Genomic DNA, 25353 nt, shown 5'->3' on the forward strand with positions numbered 1-25353 from the left:
GCAATAGGCGGCCTGACATTTGTTTTTTTCTATAAATGAACAGAGAAATGTGCTTCTGTTTGTTTAAATTCTTAAATTGCATAAGTATGGTCTGAGTAGGATTATGCTTAAAACAGTTTGACAAATAGGCTACAAATTTATTTTTTGTATGTCACAAACTGCACAGACATAGTGTTTCTCCATTAGGAGTTGCTTGTGTCAGCATATCAAATTTCTGGGAGTGTGACCTACATTAGAAAAAATAAATAAATCTTACCTGCTGTAAATCTGACAAAATTATTGAAATTTAACTAAGGTAATTCTTGATATTTACTGTTTCTTAGCAGCATTTCCAAACAAATGGCTAGTTTTCATATTGGTCAACAAGGTAACATACCGAAACCAGTACGTGATATTACGTATCCCATTTCACTTGTTGTATGCTGCACATTAGCTCCTCTAACTATGCTGCATATGCATTAACAAGTGGCATAAAGATGCAGAATACAGGTTTAAAGGAACTAATTAAATACGAATCCAATGCTCAGCACAAAAATTATTTGAATGTTTCCAAGAAAGCCGAAAATCCCACAGGCTGCTCCAGTTCTACTAAATCCCTACCCCTCTGAAACCAAGAAAATGAATATTCAATATTTTTCCATTTGAGTCTCTTGACATGCTATTGATTCACTTTATTTTCCCAACAATTTTCTGACAGGTTTCCCAATGTGGATTACTCTTATTCTTTGATATTCATCTTGTGACTGCCTTTGAAAAGCATGTCAAAATTAGAGCTTTAGCAAAGTGTTCAGTGGAGTTCCAAACTCTGGTGAAAAGGCCCTCATAGCTGGTGAGTTCACTATTGCCCGAATGTGGTCAGTAGTTCAGAATATAACTATGAAGAACATTTTTTCCTACACGCAATGCACTTTACACTAAATGAAACATGAAAATTCTGAACAAGTGGGAAATGCAGCCTACTTCATGGGTGGGAAGCAACAATGCTGAAAGAAGAGTTTGACTTTTGAAATGAGACCATTTAATCATGATCTCATACTCTTTGTGTGTGTGTGAGAGAGAGAGAGAGATCAAGAGTTCACTAATCTGTGCAAGAAAAAGTAGTGATGGAGAGGACCTATGTGTGTAACATAAGCATGAGCACTAATACTTTTGAGTATGCATTTTGTATCACCAGGCAAAAAGAAGAGAGGGAAAGAGAGATAATATAACTCTTTTTTTCAAGGGATGAGAGTACTAACAACAGTGAATGCAAGTGGTAAATAATGTAAACATCTAAGAGCAAAACATTACAGCAGAGCCAATTACTGTAGATGCCTTTTTCTTTTGAATTCTAGTTCTGCTTATAGATATTCCATAAGCAGAATCTTGGTGCAGATGGCTATTTCTTCGAATGTATTCACTGTTCAAAGCTTTTTCATATTTTTCTACCTTTGCAGCTTAGACACAAACACTTCTGTGTGAATATTCAGTATTTGCTATTCAAGCCGTTTTGGTTAGTTGAGATTGGCCTGCTGTCACAAGGCACTGTTTGTTTGCTTGATTGGATGAGTGTGCAAACAGTGCAGATATAAATGAGATGTGTGAATTTAAAATTTGATTTCCACTTATACTAGTTAATGTGAATTTGAAATTCACTTTCAGCAGGTACAAGTGACAGTAGTAAAACCTGACCTCTCAAACGTTAGTGGAAAGGAGAGACATTAGGGATCTGAGCAAGCTGAGGCAAACTTATTAGAATCTGGATCCAGCAAGGCAATAAATATGTGTTTAACCTCCAGCACGTTAATCATCCCATTGAACTCAGTGGGACTACTAATGTGCTTAAAGTTAAATATGTAGTGATGTATTTGCTTAAGTTATCAGGGCCAGAGGGCTCAGCACCTTGCAGGATTAAGCCCTTAGGGTAGGTCTACACTGCAATTAAAAACCCGCAGCTGGTCTGTGCCAGCTGACTCAGGCCTGGCCGAAGGGACTGTTTAGATGTTCGGGCTTGGGTTGGGGCCGGGACTCTAGGATCATCCTACAAGGTGGAAGGCTCCGAGCCCGAATGTCTACACTGAAATTAAACAGCTTCTTAGCCTGAGCCCCTGGAGTCAGAATCAGCTGGCACGGGCCAGCTGCCGATGTCTAATTGCAGTGTAACCCAACATTCGGGGTGGCACCAACAAAGGTCCTGAGAATTTCGAAGCAGTTTTTGCTACATCCTGAGTCTTGGACTAAAAGGCTGATGTTAGGTAGCTCTGTCAGCACCCTGACTTCCAAAAGCCTCTGAAGTTTTTACCCTGACAAGGTTTGTGAACATGGAGAAATCATTTTTTAATCTTCACTTATGTTTCTAGGCAGCTCCCCCAAGTTGAGACCAAAGTCCCTAGAGCAAATTGTTTTTTCATAGGTTTTTTTGTTTTGTTTTAAGGAAACCTTCCCTATCTTAAGGGGACATCACCTTCCTTTTATTGCTTGTTAAACCTTATTCTTTCATCATTTAATAAGTGAAACCCATTAAGTGAATGGATGTATCAGTTCAATATAAGCCTTATACTGAACAGCAGGCCAATCTCAACTAGGCCTTATATTGAACTGATATGTCCATTCACTTAATGGGTTTCACATATTAAATGATGAAAGAATAAGGTTTAACAGACAAAAGATAGTGGAAAGTGGGTTTGTTTGTTTTTTAGTTTGTTTCTTAAGGCATGGAATTAAACTCTTTTAATGACTTTGTTTTTCACAGTAATGAATGTGCGGAATTGCAGACTAGACTGATCTGTGTAAGGTCAACAATTTCCCACTACTTGCCTCAGTGGTGATTGGGTTTTCAATGCACCGTAATTATTCTACTATAGATGGAGTATTGTACAGTGTTCGCATTAATCAAAATGGATTTACTGAGGGATTTAAAAATAGTTACTGTCTGAGCCTTGCGATTAAGCCTTCAGCAGATAAAAGCACATGGCTGTGCAACATACAGGTTGGTTTGAGGTTTTTTGTTTTTCCTTCTTACAGTCATCTCGGGAGTAGACCAGTTTGGAAAAGAAAAATCCGAACCTCCTTGAGGAGAATTACCCATTTCTACAATTAAATTTGAACAGATTTTTTTAAAGTTAGTGTCCATTTCCACATATCATTTCACTTCCATATTCTGGCCAAGACTGGAAATACCATAAGACCCCTTTCTTGAGATTTCTAGCTGAGTTATGCAGATTCCAGGTGTGTGGATAATTCAGATATCTAACCAGAACCCAAACATCCACCTCCAGTAGTCATCGTAGATTTCACCTGAAATACATAGTGTATCATGATAAATATTCATAGATGCTGTTAAGGTACTCAGATACTGTGATGATAAAACCTAGCAATGTTTGCTCCCTTTAGCATTCTAATTTATGGGATATTCTAAACCAAATAGTGAATATTTCTGCTGTAAATACACAGTCTTTCATTTAGAAAGTTTACTGATAATTAGGATTTATGTTACATTTGAAGTTAAAGCACCAATTGTTCATGGGTGTTTTGTAATTCCACTTTCAGAGTTTGTAGACTAGCCAATTTAAAAACAAATTAACAAAGGAGACTATTTTGGAAACTGTCTTAAAGAACCTTAAAATGTTCACCCCCAAAAGAGGAATGTAAATACAACATTATGGTTGCTCCTCAGATGGCAGGTTCTACTTCTACTTCTGATTCATGATTAGTTACCTGAAACAATGTGAGTTCCATACACTGAGAATTAGGTGATGCCCTTTAATTCTGGCTTATATGTGAAGGATAACATACTTGAGAATTAAAGGTCATGGGCCATTTAGTTTAGTTCCATAAGAGTCTAGATCAGGAGATATTCACCAATAGCAACTATAATTTTGAAGGAGAAATTATGGGAAGCGCAGGGGAAATTCAGAGCTACCCTTGCCTTGAGTCCCCTTGTCAACTCTGTTAGTTTGCAATATTATTTGCAAATTTTTGTAAAAAGATTCTCCTCCCCATTACTGTGGGGAGAACCCCCCATAAACAATAGGGGAACTGACTGTTTGTTTTGGAGAACTAGTAAAACAGCATATGCACAAAGTACTGTCAAATGCATATAGTAAATAAAATGAAAAACAGAGAAGAATATATTCTCCAGTCTTCATCCCATTCTAAGAATTGTGTACACTCAGCCAGGAAGTGAAAGCATACGATGTCACTGTGATATAGCCAGTCAAAGCAACTTGAATTTCGTCTATCAAATACAATATATTTCTTGCAAACAGGCTACAAAGAACTATTTGCAGAAATACATTTTTAAGAAATAGTTAATAATGAATGAATTTGAGAGTCAGGATCTGATTGTGGATGCTTCACTATCAGAAAAGGAATTGACAGTTCCACATGTAATTACTTTCACATCACTGATATTAGGGCTCCATTCTGACATTGACTTATACATGAGTAAGGAGCACAGAAAACTCTTGCTCCCATCTATGTCAAATTTGACAACATCCTGTCTTGAGTAGCATGGAAGGGGCAGTGAATTAGCTCCACAGTAGCTTGGCATCAGGACCCATTGAGCTACAGAATGTGGTGGGAGCTTGTGCAAATAAACAGCTCCATTTCCTTCCTGGGTTAGTGGTGGTCAGCATACCGTAGCGCTGAGGATGGTACATCCTACTAACTAATGCCTGTGGAGATACCAGGAGGCAAAAAAGGTTATTGTGACACACCATGGAACCCTGCGGATGGGGTGGGGATGGCATATACATGTGATTGGAGTTGCTGTGTTGTCTCTCCCTTCAGCCGAATGCCCAGAGTTTTGGGGTTTGCAGCTGATGTGTGATAATACCATTTGACCCATATATGCCCTTAAGGTTTTTCCACTGCCACTTGTACATCATCTAGGAGACTCTCTGTATGTGTAGAATCGGTTTGGCTCATTTACTTGTGTCTGTGTCTGAACTGGGAGCTTTTAGCAAAACAAACCCCTGAATGCCTTTTTCATCTGTTACCTACCAAAGGCCAAATCCTCTGGCACAAAATAAAGATGCTGCAAGGCTCTGAATTCAGTAGGTTCTGCATATGATGGTCAGGATGTAGGGAGCTGTCCTGTGGGGCGTTTCCAAAAAGAGGCAGATTCATTGGACTCCATCCCTCATGCATGTGTGTGCGTGAACCAGCAACAGCTGCAATAGAGGCTCTGGAGTAGTGTGATGCCGCAGCCCAGTGCACCTCCCCTGCTCACATCTCTCTTACTTGAACAGTGCGCTTGCTAGAGGATTTGGGCCTGCTTGTCCTCACTAGGAAAAAAGGTGTTTAATATGTTAGTTAAAACCCTAATGTATACAGGGCAGTTTGTATGTTAGTGTGTTAAATGGTAACCCTAACTGGGAGAGCCTATGGCTTACCTGAGCCAGAAACATTTGTTCAGACTACAACATGCCCTTGTCTACACTATGATTTTGACACGTTTCCTACTGTAGTTATGTCCATAGAGTATGTGACAAAACAAAGCCTCTTCCCCCTTGTTTTCACTTGCTGTTATGCTCCTTGACAAGACTGACAGAGGTGAAGGTTATAACTGTCACCTAGAACTGTGCCATAATACAGAGGCTGCAGTCTCTAATTTTCTCACACTCGCTATATTCGTAGTCTCCTAATTTCCTCCCTTACTAGATTTACAAATTTCTCTAAGTGTGCAGTGTTTCCTAATGTGTATGCCCAGATGGAAATCCTTTCAAACACATACCTGCATATCTATCGTCTAATTTCTTAGCTTCTTATTAAGGTCACGTGAAAGTGGTCAAGGTTAATGAGATAATTAATTTAGCACAAGATTCATAGATTGTTCTTTTGCAGTTGACTCAACCGGTAGCACATTTGTGCCTTTCGTAGGTCATTATGCTCATTATTTATTCAAGAGCTATTCACAATCAGGCAGTAATTTTGTGTGCTAATCTAAAAATAGGCAAGAACATTTAGAAAAAATTTCCTTAAGGCTAGCCATGCTATGCTCACTCTACGGTGCCTCTTGCTGGATATGCTATCAGAATCCTCATTTATATTAGGGGAAAATGTTTTTAAAAGACAAACTCTTCATAACCTATGATCCTTCAGAAAACCAATGGACATACATCATCATTTGGATTCAACGTAATATGAATGGAACCATTATGGCTCTTATTTTTATGGTGTAGGATTTCTTCAGAGTTTTGACAAAGATGACCTTATGCTAGGGTAAAGCTAAAAGGAGGAGAGAATGAATGCTTTGAGGTACTACTACTTCAAATGGTTGTATCTTGTAATACATCTATTCTAAAAGTCTCATTTAGGCCCTGTTTGAGTAAGGTACTTTTAAGCACTTAACTCACTGTAAGCATATGACTAGTTGCATTGATTTCAGTGTGCCTGCTAACGAGTTTAAAATTAGGTAAGTGTTCATATAAAGTTGCTGAGTTGGAGCCATAGCTCCCTTTGTGGAGGAAAGTTGAACTATTATGGGATGCTGAAAATATGGCACTCAAACAATTGGATACGTTTCGTGAAAGTAGAATAAGAATTTAAGGCATTAGAAGTTTCTGAACAAAGCTTTGCTGTCAGTGTGCAACCTGAGTGAATCCCAATAGGATTGGCATGCATTACAGAGTACAGAATTTGGTCCATAGTATTCTGCTGTGCAACAAAACTGCCAAATTGAGATGACTGCTCTAGATTTTCATGCATATTTATTTTTTCATGCATAAAAAGCAGCCATTTTTTTCAATCTGAAAAATTTTACTTTATGATGAAGGGAAAAAAGAATGTAAAGTGCCCAGAAGAGGACATAGTGTGGGTCTCCTCTGTAATGGGCTGCATGAAGGCCATGGTGCAAAATGGCAGCTACTCTTACAGACTGTCAGGTTACTCAGAAATGGAAGGGTGCAGAAGAGCTACAAACATCACAATAAGGGATTACAAAATTGGAAACAGCCTGTTAAATTAATTGTGCCTGGCTGTCCTGCTGCAGTCCACAAAACTGTGTAAATAGTGAAAATCGTAGAGCTTGGCTCTGAGGTAGGCCAACCTATTCAGCAGCAGGGTGACTGTCCTTCTGAAAATCATGTTCCTGTACAAATGTAGCTCTGGGCCAATATTGCTCTATGGCATGAAGAAGCACATACTAATAAACTCTTTCCTATTTAACTCAGGGTGTTATTTCAAGTGGTGTTTGGTTTTTTTTGTTTTGTTTATGCTAGTCATCGACCATGAGTTAAAACAATGCAACAGTGGTACATATGGCCTAAAATGGAACAACTTAAGGTTATTTGATCTAGACTTTGGTGACGACATTGCTCTTATCAATGAAGATGCCAACGGACTACAAAAATGCACAAACAAGTAAAAGAAGTAATGGAGAAGATAGGTTTGAGATACAATGCAAAGAAATGTAAAGTCATGTTAATGGGACTGTAGGGACAGAAATCAAAATTGAAGAAGAGAAACTGGAGAAGGGGGACAGTTTTCCATATCTTGGAAGTACCATCAACCAACATGGTACTAGTTCCGAGGAAATAAGAATCAGGAAGGCAAACGCTGCATTTGGAAGACTCAAAAACATCTGGCAACTCAAAAACATCTCCCTCAAGACAAAACTGAACGTGTGCAAAGCAATTGTTGCCATCACAACATATATCAGTGAGACATGGCAACTTACCAAGAAAGATACGCAAAAGCTGGATGCATTTCATCACAAATGTCTGAGCAGAATATTGGGAATAACATGTAGAGATAGGAAGATGAATGAAGAAGTCAGAAAAATTACTGGGCAAGGCACCATCTCACAAATAATCTACAAAAGAGGACATCAGTGGCTGGGATATGTGCTGAGAATGGAAAAAAATGCTTACCAAATACCGCCCTTGAATGGAAGCCAGAAAACGCAAGAAGAAAGTGAGGAAGACTGTGACTAACATGGAAACGGACAGTTCTGAATGACATCAAGCACCTCAACATGAAATGGGCAGATCTGGAGAGAAGGGCAGGTGACAGGGAAGGATGGCAAATGTGGGTAGCCCAGCGTGCAGCAAAGCACAGGATGGACTAAGGTCTAAGGTAAGGTTATTTCAAGAGTGCTCAGTCTTGGCCTAGCTTTTTTCCCACTGACATCAGTGGGAGTTTTACCATTGATTTTGGTGGGACCAATGGTTAAACATCCGTTGCATACAGTGGGGGCAGAATTAGGCCAAGGCTGAATGCTTTTGAAAATCCCATCCCAAGGGATGTTTAAGCTATCATGGGCTTGCTTGGGATTTATGGCTGGTGAAGTTACTTCATCCTTAGACTTAAAGTAACTGTTTTCACTTGGAGTAGAGGGAAAAAGCTCAGTGGAAGAGGGTTTGGAGGCTTCATCCTGCTGATTAATTTTTAACTAGGGCTTGTTGAAAATTTTCAGTATTCACAATTTTGGCAATTATAGTCAAAATTTCAAATTTGGATTTAAAAAGTGGTAAATTTTCATAAAAATCTCTTCCTATTTTTCATAAAAATCTCTTCCTAACTGTACTTATTGTATGGAGAAATTTGTTTTTATTTTATTACTCATTCTCGCAGGGCAGGCATGTTTTTGTGACGCTCACCATAGAGAGCAGAATATATTGAATATTTTCCTTTGTCTGTATCCGGTAACACTGGACCGTGCTTTTTTAAATGGTATCAACTGCAGCCTTGGAATCTGCATTAATTACTGCATTTGAACATTATATGCAAATCTAGGTACTGGCTCCTTAACTTTATCTGATTTGCATGCAGAGCATACTTGCATGACGTGGACCTGTTGTTGTAGGCAAACACCACAACTATGCACACAAGTGGTTGTATTTACAGATATCGCTTTTTCAAAATTCATCCCTAAGAAAGGTAAAAATTATTTGTGTGTTTTCTTGATTGACACCTGCAGCAAGAACTGTGAATGGATGTAACTCATTACAGGATGTCTTCTTTAAGCATAAGAGCTCGTTTCTATATATAGTTGGTTTAAAGTTTGTGGAGTTAATTTTTATACTAGTATTTTGATTCTTTCCGGCAAATGACGTTCAGTATCTAATAAATGGGTTTATCTTCTTTCTTATATACAGACCTGCAGCAATTCTTTGTTTTTTTTAAATAATCCTGATTTCTTAATGGGTTTGACTGTAATGGTATTTAATGAAAGTGAAGCTTTTTCAAAACTTGCTATAGCTTGTCAAGAGGGTTGGTTTTTTGTTTTTTGTTTTTAGTTTTATTTTGTATTTAGAGAGCACTGTTAGCATTCATGGTACCTTACAAACATGTATAGTTCCTGCCCCACAGAACTTAACAGTGCAAAGGTCTGACCCAAAGTGCAAGTCAGTAGAAAGACAGTAGCCCTAATTACCTGAAGCGTCTGAACCTTCAAGCTCTCTCAGGGCCAAACTCCTGTTGCCTTCAGTTAGCTGATTTTATTTGAAACAGTGATGGTGACTTGTTGCTCTTCTCGGGTAACATGCTGTTGAATGGAAAACTGACCAGAGGCAACCAGAAGTAATATCTGTTACTTCCGTAATATTGTATCTCTGCCAACAGGAGAAAATGTGCCTAACCCTGAGATGCGCTGGGCACCCACAACTGCCATTGATTTCAATTGGCAGGTTGCAAGATTTAGTCCATTGTTTTTACAGGACAAATGTATTTTACAGTAAATTGATAATTTTTAACTCTATCTATTTTTAACAACTGAGTTGGTCTAATACTGTAGCAAAAATGTCAAAACAAAAATTTACAGAATCAGAGTTCAGCATGCACAGAGCTTGTAGTACTGGGCCCTGGGATTAGGAATAGACTGTCAGACATCTCTTGTTGTTGTTGTCACGACATCTGTCAATGTTCTGTTTTATATTAAATCTCAATCATTCCTTCAATTTGTGTGTTATCCCTCTAGAATCTTTGAGAGGGGTTAAAATAATAAGCCATTTGTAGTGGCACCATGCATTGGTCCTGTACAGATACTGTGACAATGCACATTTCCCCTCCTGTATTGCAGTGAGATGATGTCTGTGAATGATATGCCTTACCATGAGATATCACTTCTGGTTACCTTTTGTTTCTTCTGTAAAACAGTGAGTTCTGTTGACTGCATACTGATGCACCGTAGCGTACAAACTTTCTTGCCACATCATACTGTCTGAGGAAACTACATGTCACCACAGTGACAAATAAAATTATACTTAATAAGTACCAACCACCGAGAGTCACTAAAGGTAAAAGGAAAGAGACAGTTATATACTATAATTTGAAATAGAATTAAATCTCACCGAATTAAACTTTGTAGAAATATTGACATAGCAGAGATGATATTAAACTCAAGTCCTTCCTTGTTATTGCACATCTTGGGGCACGATCATGCCACCAGTGACAAAACTCCCATTAGAGGTGCAGGATCGATCCCTTTATGTGACATTTTTCTTACTACCTGCGTTGTTCTTTTCCTATTCACACATGCGCTAATCCAGATCACTCCATCTCATTACATACATATGTATATGGTACACGCTAGATAATGCGTAATGCTTCTGGTATGTAGAGCTTTACAGACGGTAGCTAAACCTCATAGTGAGGTAGGTAGATAGGAAAGAAGGATTGATCCACAATTTTACAAATAGGGAAACAGAGAGACAGAGGCTAATGGCCAGATTATGTTCTTTGTAGTTATACCCGTATAAAAATGGAGTAATACCGTTCATTTCATTAGAGCCACTTCAGAGGTGGTGGGGTGTGTGTGTGTGTGTGTGTGTGAGCAAATGAGAGTAAAAGCTGGCCCTAATTGACTTGTACGAGGCTGCACAGCCCAGGTCTCCTGCCTCTTAATGCTGTGCTCTGAGGGCTTGACTCAGTTCCTTTTGTAGTCAGTGGGAGGTTTTCTCTTTATTTCCGTGGGCTCTGGATCAGGTCCTAGTCACGTGCTTTCCTGGGAAGATCAGCAATAGGATTTTAAGGAAGAAGTCTGCTAGTTATGCCCAAGAGGTAACTCTGCTAATGTTGGTCAACTGTGCCTTGCTAATATTTCCCAGAATGCCTTGCACTCTTCCTCAGTTGCTTCGCATCTCCAAGCTGGCACAAAGGGAATCGTAATCAAAACCCCACCGTGGATACTAAATGTGTGACATTTTCAGTATGAACTTGCATCAGGAAAGGCCTCTACATACCTCATGAAACAGGCATCGAGTCAACAAAATAATTTACAGGGACAAGTGTAACTAGAATTTGTGTTTCCAGTCTATAGAGTTCTGCTACTATGAGCGGGTTCACTCAGCTGTAAGACTGAACAAAGACTTAGGACCCAATTCTGCAGCTTTAGTCATATTGAGTAGCACTTATTCATGCAAGCAGCCCTACTGATGTTGCAGAATTTGGCTCTTAATTTTTACCCCAAATCTGCTTCTGCTGCCTGCATACACACACAGATATATAGCTCAGCTATTTGGGAACTAGAAAAGTGCTTTTTTTTTGTTGGTGTGGGTATGGAAATTGCATTTTTTCCTTTTAAATATGCAATTGCAGTTTTTCCTTTTAAATATTTGGTTTTTGTTATGAATCGGCAAACACAATACACTTTTTAACACCTAAAAGTGAAATGGATATCAGTGTCTCCTGAAATAGCACTAATAAAGAGAATTAAGATTTCTATTTAAACAGCTACTGAAAACCAATCATTCAGACATCTCTAAAGGTGTTTTTGAGGCTGTCTTAGCTACTATGGCCCTCTAATGGTACTACTGAAAATATTGCTTGCTTACTTGCTCCATTTGTGTGTATGAAGTCTTGACAAAATGAAAATGAATTCTGTCATTTTTGTTTATTTTTTATATATTTTTCTTTTTACGCCTATGTGAAACAAGTAGAAACATAAAATAACTTTGCCCTTTTACTTGAGAAATGCTACTTTCAGTGACGATTAAGTTAAGACACAACTACTTGTTATATTTGGTTACTGATTGAACCCTGGGTTGAGCCAAAAAACCCACCACACCCATAAAGGTACATGCAGACTAGAACAAGAATGTAATGTTTGAGAGAGAGTTTAAAAGCAGATCTTCTGTGGACCATAAAGAAGGAAACTTGTCTTCTTTATTTCTTTGAATCAGGCCTTTGTGCTGAGATTACATCTGAGATTACATGTTTTTCAAATGTCATTTCACACACCTTGCAATTCTCTCTCTCTCTTTTTCCATAGTGAATCTGTGCAGAGTCTTAGAAACCTTGGTGAACTGAGGTGAGTAGAATGCCTTCCTTTTGTATTTTGGATAGATTTGAGAATCACTGATTTTGGTTTCCTGACCATGTAGTCTCCAAAGCCATTGTTCAAGCCAGCAGATGGTGCTGTGCCGCATGTTATGAGTCTACATATCAAACAGAGTATTATTGAACCAGAAAGCTGCTAAAAGTTTCTAGTGCAATGCCTGAGCTGAAACAAATGTTTGTTGAATTAAGTAGTGATTTCCTTGAGTCTGGGAGACTATTTTACTGGCTATGTTTTCAGTCTTTAGATGTTAACATATGCCATATATCGCTTTTTCTTTTGGAATAAGGGGTACCCAACTACACTTAAACCAACTGTAACTGTTCATGTCACTTAGTAAAGGTTTGAATTTTCTGATAGAATAACTCATAAAACTTTCATATTAAGAGCTAAAATGGTTTAGAAGACAAAGAAATGCTGAGAACTGTAAGTAAAAACAGCAGCTAAGCTTTTACTTAAGAAATACAAAGGACGGAGTAATTTTTCTGTTAACATCCCTAGCTGTGTGAATAGCACAAAACAGTTAAAATATCCAGTTGTATAGTGTATATTAACCAAGGGGTAAAGATGGTAAATTGACTAATCTGATGACATCTAGATACATCTTTAAGTGAAATATTGTGTTAGAGAAATGAAATGATTTTGCATTCAAGGTTAGTTTGTGGTATTTTTGTATATTGCCCTGTGCCTCAGTTTTTTTAACAAAAGGGTTAAGCAAAAATTCCAATGCAAGAATTAAATGTGGAGCCCTTGAATTGTAAATAAGATTGTTCCAAGATTTCAATTTGCTGTGTTAGTCAGTGACAAGTACAACATTTTTAATGCATGCAATAAGATTAGTCTTCCCAAAGTAAACAAGCAGTAGTCTGTATGCATCTCTAGCAACTGGTTAGGGTTATATGTATGCAGCTTTGTTTCTGATAATGGATTCAAGTTCAACATAAATAAAAACAGTGTACATTAAATAGACCCATGGAGGATAAATATCTAATTGCCATAATCTGCAGCTAGAATTGAAAGAATCTAAACATGCTAACTATGGAATACAATTCTTCAGAACACAGAGAGGCTAGCTGGATGATGATTATTAGCTAAGTATCAATATTTGTGTTTTGTTTGTAAATCTTTTCCTCTCCAAAGGTGGAAATGATCATTTTTAGGAGGCTTTTTCTAATTCACTAACGTGGATGTAGCTTTTAACATAAGATGTAATTTTAAGTTGTACAGGAGGTTTTGCAGCACTGCATTGAAGCACATCTTGCAAAATAATGGCCATTTTTCTGCAAAAAAAAAAATTGTTATACCATTGAAATTTGTTTAGGTATTCAGATATGAAATCTATTTTTGAAATCATATTACATTTTAATTTTAACATGAAACCTATTTTATTATATATAGCATGCATTGTGTGGTATAATATTGTGCATGTGTACATTAGAACAGATGTATTAATGTAAAAATGCATTGGTCCTTGTACTTCCTTTCCAAAATAAATTATCACTGTGGATATTTATATTCTCATAATGCATGAAATAGGCCCTTGCAAAGCTAGAAGTGTTAATAATCATGATGCTTTGTAGCCAAGTTAACTAGGAGAACTCCAAATTGCAAATATTGGGATGAAATAATATAGCAGAATATATTCTTGAGAAAGTAACTCTACATTTGGAATAATAAAGTTTACATTGAGATAAATCTTTAGTCCACTTTTGAAGAACAAACCTAGTTCATCTAAACAATTATATTGAATGGTATAATGAGGTATTTTACTTACACAGCAGCACTCACCTACCTTACTTATGATAAAACTGGGGTTGACATGAAGCTTTAGCTTAACAGGAAATGAAGATTTAAAAACAACTGTTCTGGACAATGTATGAATACATTTTCCTTATCTGCTAGAAAAATGGCTCTCTGTAATTTAGATCTCCGAGATCTTCAATTCCCATGTGGGAATCAAACTAAAATGATACAGTGGGATGTTACATTAGAGTTCATACATGTGTTGTGTTAATAATACAAAATAGAAATATTGATTTGCAAAGATTGTTTAATGTCCTGTCAGTTTTCAGTGTTATCCTTTTGAGTTTTTGTACCTGCCTTAACTCACTTCTTATGGGGAAGACAATTATTTGGACATGTCAGCATATCTCTGTGCAGCTTTATCACTTCTTAATCAAGCCATTCAAAACTTAAAGCTACATGTGAAATCACTTTGCCAAAAGGATGTTTTAGCAGCTGAAACTACTGATGAATATTATCAAATGGAGGAAAATAATGGTAGCAGTTTTTCAGTAAACCGCATAACTTTGTTTTCCTTCCATAGTCTCAGTTCATTTTTCTGATAATTAAAACACTTAAATTTTAAAAAGGGGGAGTTATGTAAAGTCGATCGATGAGATCAGTGGATGAAAAGTGTTATCTAAGAAATAGAAATTATATCTTCAGATAATGTTTGTATGAATGCAAATCAAAAATATATTTAGGTGTTGAGAAATTCTGGAGGTTATCATCAGTCCTGTTGAAATATTTACCATAGGAGGAAAAATACACTTGATGTTTCCAAAAAGTAAAATGTAAAATTGTATTTAAAGAGAATTAAGCTGTATTGCACTGTATTCAAATTTTGAAAAAATTTACTTCCAAACTTCTCTTTTAGGACAAAGTTTATCTTGTAAAATACTATAAAATAATCAAACAAAATATTTTCTCACATCTTTACACAGTTAATATTACATTAATGTGTATATTTATCTTCTTGGAAATTATTATACCTTGTAATAAATGATTTTTTACATTTAAATGTAAAGTTCCTATTTAACATTCTGAAAATGAGTATTTAAATGACTAACCTACTTGTCCTAGAACTCATTGCTTTACTTCACTTCCTCTCACTTCATCATTTAATTTGTATGGTTTCCAAATCGTAGTGATTATCATCTATTAGTACCCCTGGTGACAGAGGGCAGGGCACTGTTGTATCAGAGTTAATAAAGCAGAAACACAAGCCTAATTACTATGGGAGATAAGCCATGCTGGCAAGATTTACCTTCCACAAGGTCTATATGTGGTTAATTCTTCTGAATAAATAAAGATACATAAAGAAAATGCTGATGGAAGGTTAGAAAATTCTCTTTGATTTGAGCATTACAAAAAATCTGGTTGGTGCGTGTGTGTATATATATATACGTGTGTGTGTGTATATGTATATAAATTAGTACATTACTAAAATAAATTGCAGGTGTCTGATAATGAGCTTTCATTATCTTTGACTTCATTATCATAGACTTTGGCCACATACAGATATGTTTCTGTTATGTGTTTTCAAATGGTTATATAAGAGTTACAATAGGCATACTTTCAGACTGAACATGCAGGCCCAAATATACTTACAGAATATCAGCAAAAACGTATGCATAGATGCAGATATTTGTTGTATATAGGTCTGATATATGCATAATATTTTACTTTGTGAAATATATGGTGTGCCAGAATTTTAAAAGTAGTCTAAAAACCTGTTTAATAAACTATATTACAACAAGGTCGTCTTGAATAATAAGATTAGTATTTTCTGATAGTTATATATTTTACCAATAGAACAATTGCTGTTGCTGATGTTTTAATCTCCTATCTGTATTTCAGCTTTCTTATCACATGCTGAGGTTGCGCTTCAGTAACATGACTCAAATACACAAGGTTGGCCTGTGAATTTAATAATGGAAAAATCTGAGTTGTAGTGATGGTAAAGACCAGGTTTAATTAAATGATTTAAATATAGAAGTGACTACTGTACATATTTTTAAACATTAATTCTCATACTTAGCCAAAAGTATACATATTTCACTCCCTAATCTATTTGTGTGGGTATTAAGTATGTCTGGAAAGTTTTAAGTCACTGTCTGGATAATATTAGTTATGATGATTTGTTACGAAGAGATTAAGCCTTTATTAAGCAGGAAGAAATATATCAAATTATTATGCTGTGAATGAAAAAAGTACTAAAATCGTTCATTCTGGGCTTTATATAAAAAGTTGTATTGATTGACTGTATTTTAATTTTAATTTAAACTTTATGATTCAATCTGTGTCTATTTTTAATTTAAGTGGATTACATTATTTAAAGAGCCTTTTACTGTAGTGACTTGGATGTACTATATTATTAGGTACTATGAGTTCAGCTTCTACAAATCTGTTAATACATAAAACCATAAGAAGCCTCTTATGTTCAAACCAGGTTAGAGTGAAGACATCAGATTAATATTTGATCATGTAGAAGTGCCCTTAATCAGATTTACTTATTTCTCAACAGAGTGTTTCTGCAATTATCATAATTGTTGTGCTAAATATGTTTGTCTTTATATCTGGCTTTGGGCATAATCTTCTCTCTTGAAACCCTCTCATTGTGAGACTCAGATTCCTGTACAAAACCCAATTAATATTAAGATGACAGTCCCTGATGAGTTCCTAAGGAGCCAGCAGCTGAGCAGACTCTGTAACATTCTTAAGTACAGACTACTTGAATGATCAAGAGCATCTGAGAGAGACATACAATTCAATAATCCCTTTCTCAGGAAAGTCAAGAGTCCTGTGAGATAAGAGTGAAATCAAAGGAACACATCAGAAAGAAAATGACTGGTATAGTCTTGTAGTGTCTCTATTAAAATGCAAAAGTTATGGATTTTTTAGGGATGATGGGAACCTTTTCTGTTTTATTGATTTCTTTTTATAGTTTGATGATTTCTCTAAGATTATCTTAAAAGCTTAAAGAAAAAAGAGGCTTCATCAAAAGGTATCTTACATGACAGGAACATACATAGTTTTTGTTTCCATTATGTTACCAAAGAAATGCACTGTATAGATAAGGAGAAAAACACTCAGCTCAGGAAGTTTTTACTGAATTCTTGCCTGGGACATTTAACTCGCACACCATATGTATATAATTATGGCTATAAGTGGCATTTTTATTATTCTGATGATGCACAAACGAATGATGCAGTTCACACTTTAGTTGCATTAAGAGAAATGGTCCTGGAAAAGGTGAATGACTGCACAGAGAGGAAACCCAGAGACTTTGCAGCAACATTATTTCATCTTATTTTGCTTTACTTTTGCAAAGTAGACATATAAAAATGGTAACACCAGAGCTTTTCTAATATCCTCCTTTACGATCTAATATCAACAACTAAATTTACTGCTGTCTGAAGGTGACTTCTAACCCATTGATTTGTAATCAGAAATTGGTTTCCTGTCACTTTAAAATTGAAGCACTAAGGGGCAGTAAAAACAAGCCTGTCTCTTCTAAATGGAGTTCTGGTTCAGGCTACATGCCATTACATGCTACTTTTTTGAAAGTGTGTATAACGATTAAAAAAAAAATCGCTCCAGCGTGCCTAAAATAGTTTATTACACCCTCTTACATGTTACTCCCTAAACCGGGCTTTTGGATACCCAAATAAGCAGGTTGTACCTTGAACAAAAAAAAAAAAAGTGACCTGCTTTTGAAGTACCTTCTTACAGAATCCTCATAATTAAGAAACACTTTTGGTTAGTTATGATTATAGAGCCGAATCTGAGGTTTATAGAGTTGAAAAAAATTGCTGTAGGCAAATGTTGGATTTTCACAATTATAAAGGGTTAAATCTGGAAATCATTGTATTTTGGGACTGAGCCAATAATCTAAGGAAAACCTATTGAATGATCAGGGAAGCAAAATGTCTCTTTTCAACAACCTCTGAGCATTTTTAAGTAAAGGTAATTTTTTATATTTGACTTCAGATCTCTGCATTTACCTTAAATGTGTCTATTCAAATAGATGTGTAAGGATATATTTGGACATCAGTAACACAGTAATGGAAATGTAACACAGGCACTTTCCAATGCAACTATTTAAAGTATCCATCCCTACTTTTTAGTCCTGTTTATTATATATTACAGTAAATTTTGTGACTGAGAACATTATACTGAGAAAAATATATAATGTGACCTGTCAAATTAAGCATTTCTGTGCATTATCCCCCTACTAGGCTAGACCAAATTATGAAATGTGTAATAAAAAGTGCTGTATTCATTGTCTTCTAGTCTTCCTGCTAATTAATATTCAAAAGAATCAGAGGAAAAAAATGAATACCTAAACCATACATATCTTTATGCCTTTTGAGCTTTATAATAAACGCAAAATAATCCCTTACTTGGTTAAAATCCAACTTAAGAGTCAACATACAAAGGTGACTGCTCTGTAATACTAGACATATCTGTATTATGTGGGCATGTTACAGCTCCCCTAGAATCTCTCAATAGTAATTATTATGCCAAGCACCCTGTTGGCACAATTACACTAAAGCTCTAATTAGTAGCAGTAAGATTAGAACCCCTACATGTTAAATCTGTAGAGGCAAAGCTGAGTGAAGGATTTAAAACAGTTTCAAAACATTGTATTGTCTTTATTACAGTCTTTATATTTCAGTAAAGAAGGGTTTTCTATAAAATGCACTTAAAATAATCTGGTCCTGTCTCTAAAAATAGGAAAGATAAGGTAATTGCAGTCAAACCTTGCTACTCTGCTTCTATCTAGGTGCTTTATATCTGAAGTGACAAATCCAGTGAACTCCAGTGGAAGTTACATACTTCCTTTTTGTTGGATGAATAGGTATTTTTTCAACTGAATGAAAGTGTTTTCTTACCAATTTCCAGTCAGGGAAAAAAAAAGGTATGGATCCATGAATATCATGTGCCATAGTTGTCTTCCTGTTCATTGGTGATTTTGTATCATAAATAAGCAGACAGAGGAGCTAGTTGCATCATTAGTAAATCATCATCCTGACCCATGTCAATTCCTGCTTCTCTCCATTTCTCCAGCTTCTCATGCACTGTATTGTAAAAACGAATGAAATACAAACTCCAGCCTTGCCTCAAGAGGCAACACATCAATGCTGGGATACTTGACTGAGCAGCATCAGTCTGTGGGCCTGTTTCCTGAGGTTGGAGGACAGGAAGAATGGGAATGTAATACTTTACAAACATATTGTCAACTCCTTGCTTTCAGTGTCTGGAAAATTATATGCTGGCAGCTGTATAAGGGTTAATAGAAAGAAAAGGCTTTTTGAATTGTGAAGGGTTGTGGTGAGTTACAGCATGCATAAATGCTCACAGATGATGGGGTCTCATCGAGTTTGAGGAACAACTCTGAACAAATAGGTAATGACTACTTCCTTACTGCATAATATATGTACAATTGTGAGAAAATCTGTTTCTCCTTCATTGCTTGATCTTCAAAATAATACATTTAACTGAAGCATAATTGTAGAATAAGAGGACAAGGTTTAGATATTTGTATCTTCTCTCTATTTTTGACCTTTCTTAAATCTCATGTTTGAGAAAAACTGTTTCTCTATCAGCCAAGCTGCTATTTTCTGGATCCTGTTATATTTCAGGAGTGAGATTCTCCACTGGTATAAATGGAAATAATTCCACTGAAGGCAGTGGAGTTATTGAAATTCACACCAGCTCAAATTCTGGCCCACTGAGCCTTTAAACTTCCATCTGATGCAACCAGGATTTCCTGCACAGTGAGGTGAATTCCAGTGAATAACAGTCAGTTCGTATTTCAAAAAAAGAACCCTTATCTCCAAGACAGGTGGAATTTGAGTCCAGAACTATAGGTCTAAAATTAAATCTTTAATAATTTCTCATAAGTCACTCTGTATAACTGTTACTCACATGTATATATGTAGAGCAAAAGGAAAAATATGAATAGTGTATTCAAATCTAGCACTATTTATCTAAAACAAAACAAACCCCATATATTTATTTATTTATTTTCATCCAGAAGTGATTTTCACATGCTTAATGGTGCAGTAAGGGAAGCAGAAACCCTAACTGTTGGCAGAATGCATGCACTGAAGTTGGATATACTTTGAAGAAGTTTTAATGCCCATGGAACAGGTAGTCTCACTCATTGAAGTCAGTGAAAATATTCCCACTGATTCCAGTGGGCTTTGGATTATGCCTGCAGCGGGTAACCATCTTTTGCATGGATCTCCCCAGGCCTGCACAAAGGGAGGAGAGAATGTTTCATCTATGGTCTCATCCACTCTGTTCCCCTTCAGGGTGCTCTGAAGGTTCAGGAATCTGCATATGGGAGCAGGGAGGTTCCAGGCAGGGCCAAGAGTGGGAGATTTCACAAGAAACTTTGCCCCTTGCCTATCCAGTTGGAATGACCTGCAGTCAATACACTGAGGGGCGCTTGTGGGGTTTTCCTTTGCTCCAAGCCCACTCCTTATGTGGTCTTCCATGGCAGAAGAGGTAATCATGCACTGTAGTTCTGTATGTTTTGTCAGGCCTGAGAGTCAGTGATGTACTTCTCTGAATGGCTGCGTCAGAGGGGAGCACAATCTCCATTACATTGCATTAACTCTGCTACAGGCATTGCCGTGAAGGCAACCTTGTTTAATCAGCCTAGTAAATAACTCTTTGCATAAATGCATGGATGTTTGAGGGCACAGGTGAAAATCATCAGAGTGCAGCTAAGGTATTGTTTTTTTATTTCATTAGTCAGGCTTATATACAGTCATTCCTCTGCTCTCTGCATGGCAGACTCAAGAGCCTGCTGTCTTTTACTTTTCCATATTTATCCTGATGAAATCTTCAACCTTGTAGTCTCAGCTTTAAGGAAATAAGATCTGCAAGAGAAAAATATATCTTACCTCATCAATAATAAAAACACCTGCCATTAAATTAAAAAAGTATGATTTTGCAAAGAATTTTAAACGGTAATAGTTCACATTTCTTTCATTGTTAGAACTATTAAATGCATATTAGCATGGTCATTTTTATTTAATGGAAACAAATAACAGTTAATCTTATTGGGAGGTTAAGTGGGTTTACTCTGTAAAGGGCAAATCCCAGATGAATGTTTTCTTTTTTAAAGAATAGCTTTAGTCACTGACAGATGGTCTCTGTCTGAGTCTCTCCATAGACCGATAGTTTCTTTTTACACATTTATGAAAGTTGTAGATATAGATATTCAATAATATGCTGTTGTACAGGACAAAGAGCAAGCCTGGTGGACTGATCGGATTAGATTTCAGATCAGTGACAGATGGTTGGTTTAGCAAAGGCAGATAAAATTTGAAAGAATAAAAAAACACTTCACATGTAAAACACAATGGAAGAATGTCAGGACGAACCAGTTTCTTCTTAGTTGAGGACAACAGCGTAGCACTGGTTTAACTCAGTGGAAAGTTGGGTATCATTAGTATGTTCTGATTATTGTGTTCATTTCTGACTTTCAAATCATTCTAGAAACAAATTGCTTTGAGATCTTATCTGTAAGTGCAAAGAGACAGTAAAACAGATACTCTGATTTAGAATACTGTTAAATAACTTGCTCCTTGGCCACACCTAATCATAGCAATGTTAACTTTGCAGTACAAATGGAAATATTTTTAAAATACATTTATATCTCTAGCAGCCTCTATAATCCTACTGGTTAACACCACATTTTTGCTTACTCCATATGCTACATTTAAAGTTATAACATCATTATAACCTTAGTCAAATAACCATACAGCATATTTAGTGGTAATTTGTCACACTAAAATTATTCATAGGGTGTCTTGTTATATTTATGTGCTATGCCATACTATGTTTTCTGGCAATGCAGTTTGCTAGATTTCATAGATTTACTGTGTCTGCTTTTTTATGACTGACATAGCAATAACCAGATTGCAAAGATATTTATGTTGTTTGTGGCTTAGCAAGATAATTAAAGGATATAAATTAATCAAGTGCAATTAATTAGAAACTTTATGTTCACAGCAGTCCTTCTTTGCATGTATAATTTATATTTATTGATTTCCCGGCTTTCATTAGCCTATGAGATAACAGCAAAAATGCATTAGAGAAAAAAATGTACAATTAGCGTGAGAGTGAACTCTGGCATAATTGATAGATCAGCGCATGTTTGGGGCAAATATAAAGCTTTGTTAACTGTCATAAGCAGTTACAATTGATAAGTGGTGTTTCACTACATATCTCTCAGCTGATTAATGGTGTTTTTAAAGAGTCCTCTTAATGGGAAGCTGATAGGTTGGCTGAATTTACATTTTAATCAGAGTATTTATGATGGAGGCTGCTCTAAGAAAATTCATTGGCACAGTGATGTAGGGAACTTTCTCTGAGGGATCTAGTGGAAGAGGACCCATTTTTAACATGGATTTTAACATGGATACTCACCTTCTCCATCTTCTTTATTTGTGCCAAATGATCAGCACATGGGAGAGGCAAGAATATTCACTGAGTATTAATAATTTGCCAGTGCCAGACAGATAGAGTGGTGAAAAGGAATAAGGGCAAAAATCCAATTCCTACAGTGTCCTGCTACTAAGCAGTAAGGTAAAATGTGCATGAACACATACAGAGGAGGTACATCAAGAACGCTTGAAGGGCACACGAGAAAGGAGAGCTAACTTTTCTACAGATGTGATCCGCAACAACGACTTCCAGTTCTTCAGTCCATGCGCTACTGACAGTAAGTGTCCAGGCCATAGTTGTAGTTTTGCTAGAACACAGGTGAGCCATCTGACTGCCGGCCTGACTGCCGGCCTGACAACAGTGGGTAAAAGTTAACCATATCATTGGGTGTTGAACTGTTGTCAAGAATCAGTCCTTAGTGGCATGGAAAGGCAGCCATTAACTGTAATTACCACAGTGGTATTTGTATCTACAACAAGAGCAACAAGCATGAGTGGAATGAGAACAAGTAAAGATGGTGGATGGTTGAGTTTAGAGGGTTTGAGTCTACTTAGCATTCTTTCACAAGAATTACACAGGGAAAGGCGGATCAGAAAGAATACACATCATGGCATGCATGCTAAGATATAAATACTACAAGAACCTGTTGCTTTAAGACACGTTCTAGAAAAAGATTCAGAGGAGTGCTCTGCATATCTCTTCACTGGGTAACTGACTAAAATTGAAATGTTTAGACTCGGGGGCAGTCCACACAAGATAAGACTCTGTTTTCATTAAAGTATTCTTTTCCAAAGTACCCCATTTGGTAATCTGGAGACTTAGGTTTTTGTAGTTTGTATATTGTTAAAATTGTGAGTGATTTAGTGCTGAGTAACGTGCAAAGAGCTAGTGAAGGCATGGGGCAGGGACTGGAGCACTGTGGAGATGAGCTGCAGAGTTAAATTAGTAGAGAGGGAGAGAGTATCAGGTTTAGTGGACTTCAGCGTGGTGCTTTTCATTCAAAAGCTAGTGATAGTTTTCAGCATTGTATAACAGAAGATCAGTACCCTCATGGCTGTGGATATCTCTGGGCAAAATTCAGATGAGGAGCTAACTATGTAGGTATGATTACCTGAACAAAAATTGATTTTCGAGTATCAGTAAGTACTCAAGGTTAATTAAGGGTATGTTTTAAAGCCTGTCTATGCAATTTGTGTCAAATCTGCTGGCAAGTAAGGAGAGTGAAAATGTAGCTCAACAAATACACTAGGTTTTTTCACTGCTCCGTGATATACAAGAAAATGAACAGAGAATTACCACAGGTAATATATTCAAAGGATAGATGATGCACAGTGTGGTCAAAGGAATGGCCAATCTAGGTGGTTTGCAAAATGGCATAAGTGGGAAAATGTAATTTTCAGATACTGTACCATGGCTGGAATGTGCCTGATGAGATGAACTATCTGACTCTAGCTAAGGAATGGGAAAGTAAACGTACCTATATTCCATTTTAGTTTAGATTTGATGGTACCCCATAACAGAATACTACTAATGGAATTTCTAGCCCCAAATAAAGTGCAGAACACAAAGAATAAAACTTAAATAAAAATAAGGTGTCCTGGCAATATATTTAATGCATTGTGCTTGGGGCTGTTCAGGTTTAACCAGAAAGTAGTGGATATGAAGATAAATCCCTTTTTCATGTTCTAACAGCTAACAAAGTCAAATAGAATAATAGCAGGCACCAGGTTCAAGGTGGTACAGAGGATATATATTTAAATAAGATGTTGTGTTTGTAATCTATTACATGTTTATATGGCACCCAGTACATACTATTTGAATGCTTTGCAATACCCCTGTGAGAAGTACTATTGTCCCCACTTTACAAAGGGGAACTGAGGTATAAATATTTACCGTCAGTCATACAGGAAGTCCTTAATGGAGCAATGGAGGCCTTAATCTGGTGAAAATTCAGGTGACAGAATTACTTTGTAGACTTACTTTGTAGATGCCCTACTCACAGTAGCAGATATGTAAAAGCATTATAGATTGAGTTACGTTTTAATATCCACTCCAGTGTGGTGATATCATCTACCAAATCTGGATGAGTTTGTAGTACACACAGCTATTAATGATCTGTAATCTAGGTACATGTTCTTTGTGACCTGTGGGCCTGGTCATAAGTAACTTCACATAAGTAACTTGCCTCATTTCTTAGTGGGCATGACCGGGGAAAGTAAATGCATCAGTAGGTTACAGACAGGCTTTCTGTTCTAGCTGAGATGTCCCCCCACCCGGTACTATTTACAATGGACAAGATAAGCCTGGAATGTAAGATGAGGTAAAGAGTAAGTCAAGCATGCACAGTGTGTGGACAGAGCATGATGTACAGGGTTTGGTTCCTGCAGAGTAACCAAGCCAATCCCTAAGCATGTGATGCAATGTATAGTTAAGAATGCAGGTGGTGTTAGTAAAAAATATACAAGGAAAAGTTTTGCTGTGTAACTTGTACCTGCAACCTTTGCTTGCACCTGATCAACTTAGTGTAGCTTAGTTGTATGCCAAATAAAGGAACCTGAGTGACGAGATTGGAGTTGAACCCAGTTCTTGAGGAACTGAGTGGAAGAGATCTCGGAGGAACCCCAACATTACACGAGATAAGAACCCTTAATACCAACTGGCAAGGAGGTTACAAGAATGTCCTGATTCTGGTATGTACATTCTGGTTCACCAGAGAATGTCTTGTGAAATGAAACACAGAATCACATTGGTCATTTAATATCATTGTGAAATGTATGTACAGATACTATATAAAGAGGTGTGTGTGTGTGTGTGTATGTACACACACAGCTCCTTACATATGT

At 36.7% G+C, this 25353-nt stretch overlaps 2 long non-coding RNA genes across 2 annotated transcripts in view; one reads left to right on the forward strand and one right to left on the reverse strand.

Moving 5' to 3' along the window:
* Nucleotides 1–25353, forward strand: part of LOC122462565 — a 188059-nt gene that overhangs the window by 107468 nt on the left and 55238 nt on the right. The window contains exon 3 of the long non-coding RNA XR_006285201.1: nt 12194–12232. This is a non-coding gene — a long non-coding RNA (uncharacterized LOC122462565). The remainder of the gene's footprint in view (nt 1–12193; nt 12233–25353) is intronic.
* The window catches only part of LOC119563700, a 34488-nt gene continuing 29938 nt past the window's right edge, over nt 20804–25353 (reverse strand). Inside the window, exon 4 of the long non-coding RNA XR_005222245.1 lies at nt 20804–20937. This is a non-coding gene — a long non-coding RNA (uncharacterized LOC119563700). The remainder of the gene's footprint in view (nt 20938–25353) is intronic.

This window comes from Chelonia mydas, chromosome 12 (genome assembly GCF_015237465.2).
Source record: "Chelonia mydas isolate rCheMyd1 chromosome 12, rCheMyd1.pri.v2, whole genome shotgun sequence".
In the NCBI taxonomy this organism is placed as follows: domain Eukaryota; kingdom Metazoa; phylum Chordata; order Testudines; family Cheloniidae; genus Chelonia; species Chelonia mydas.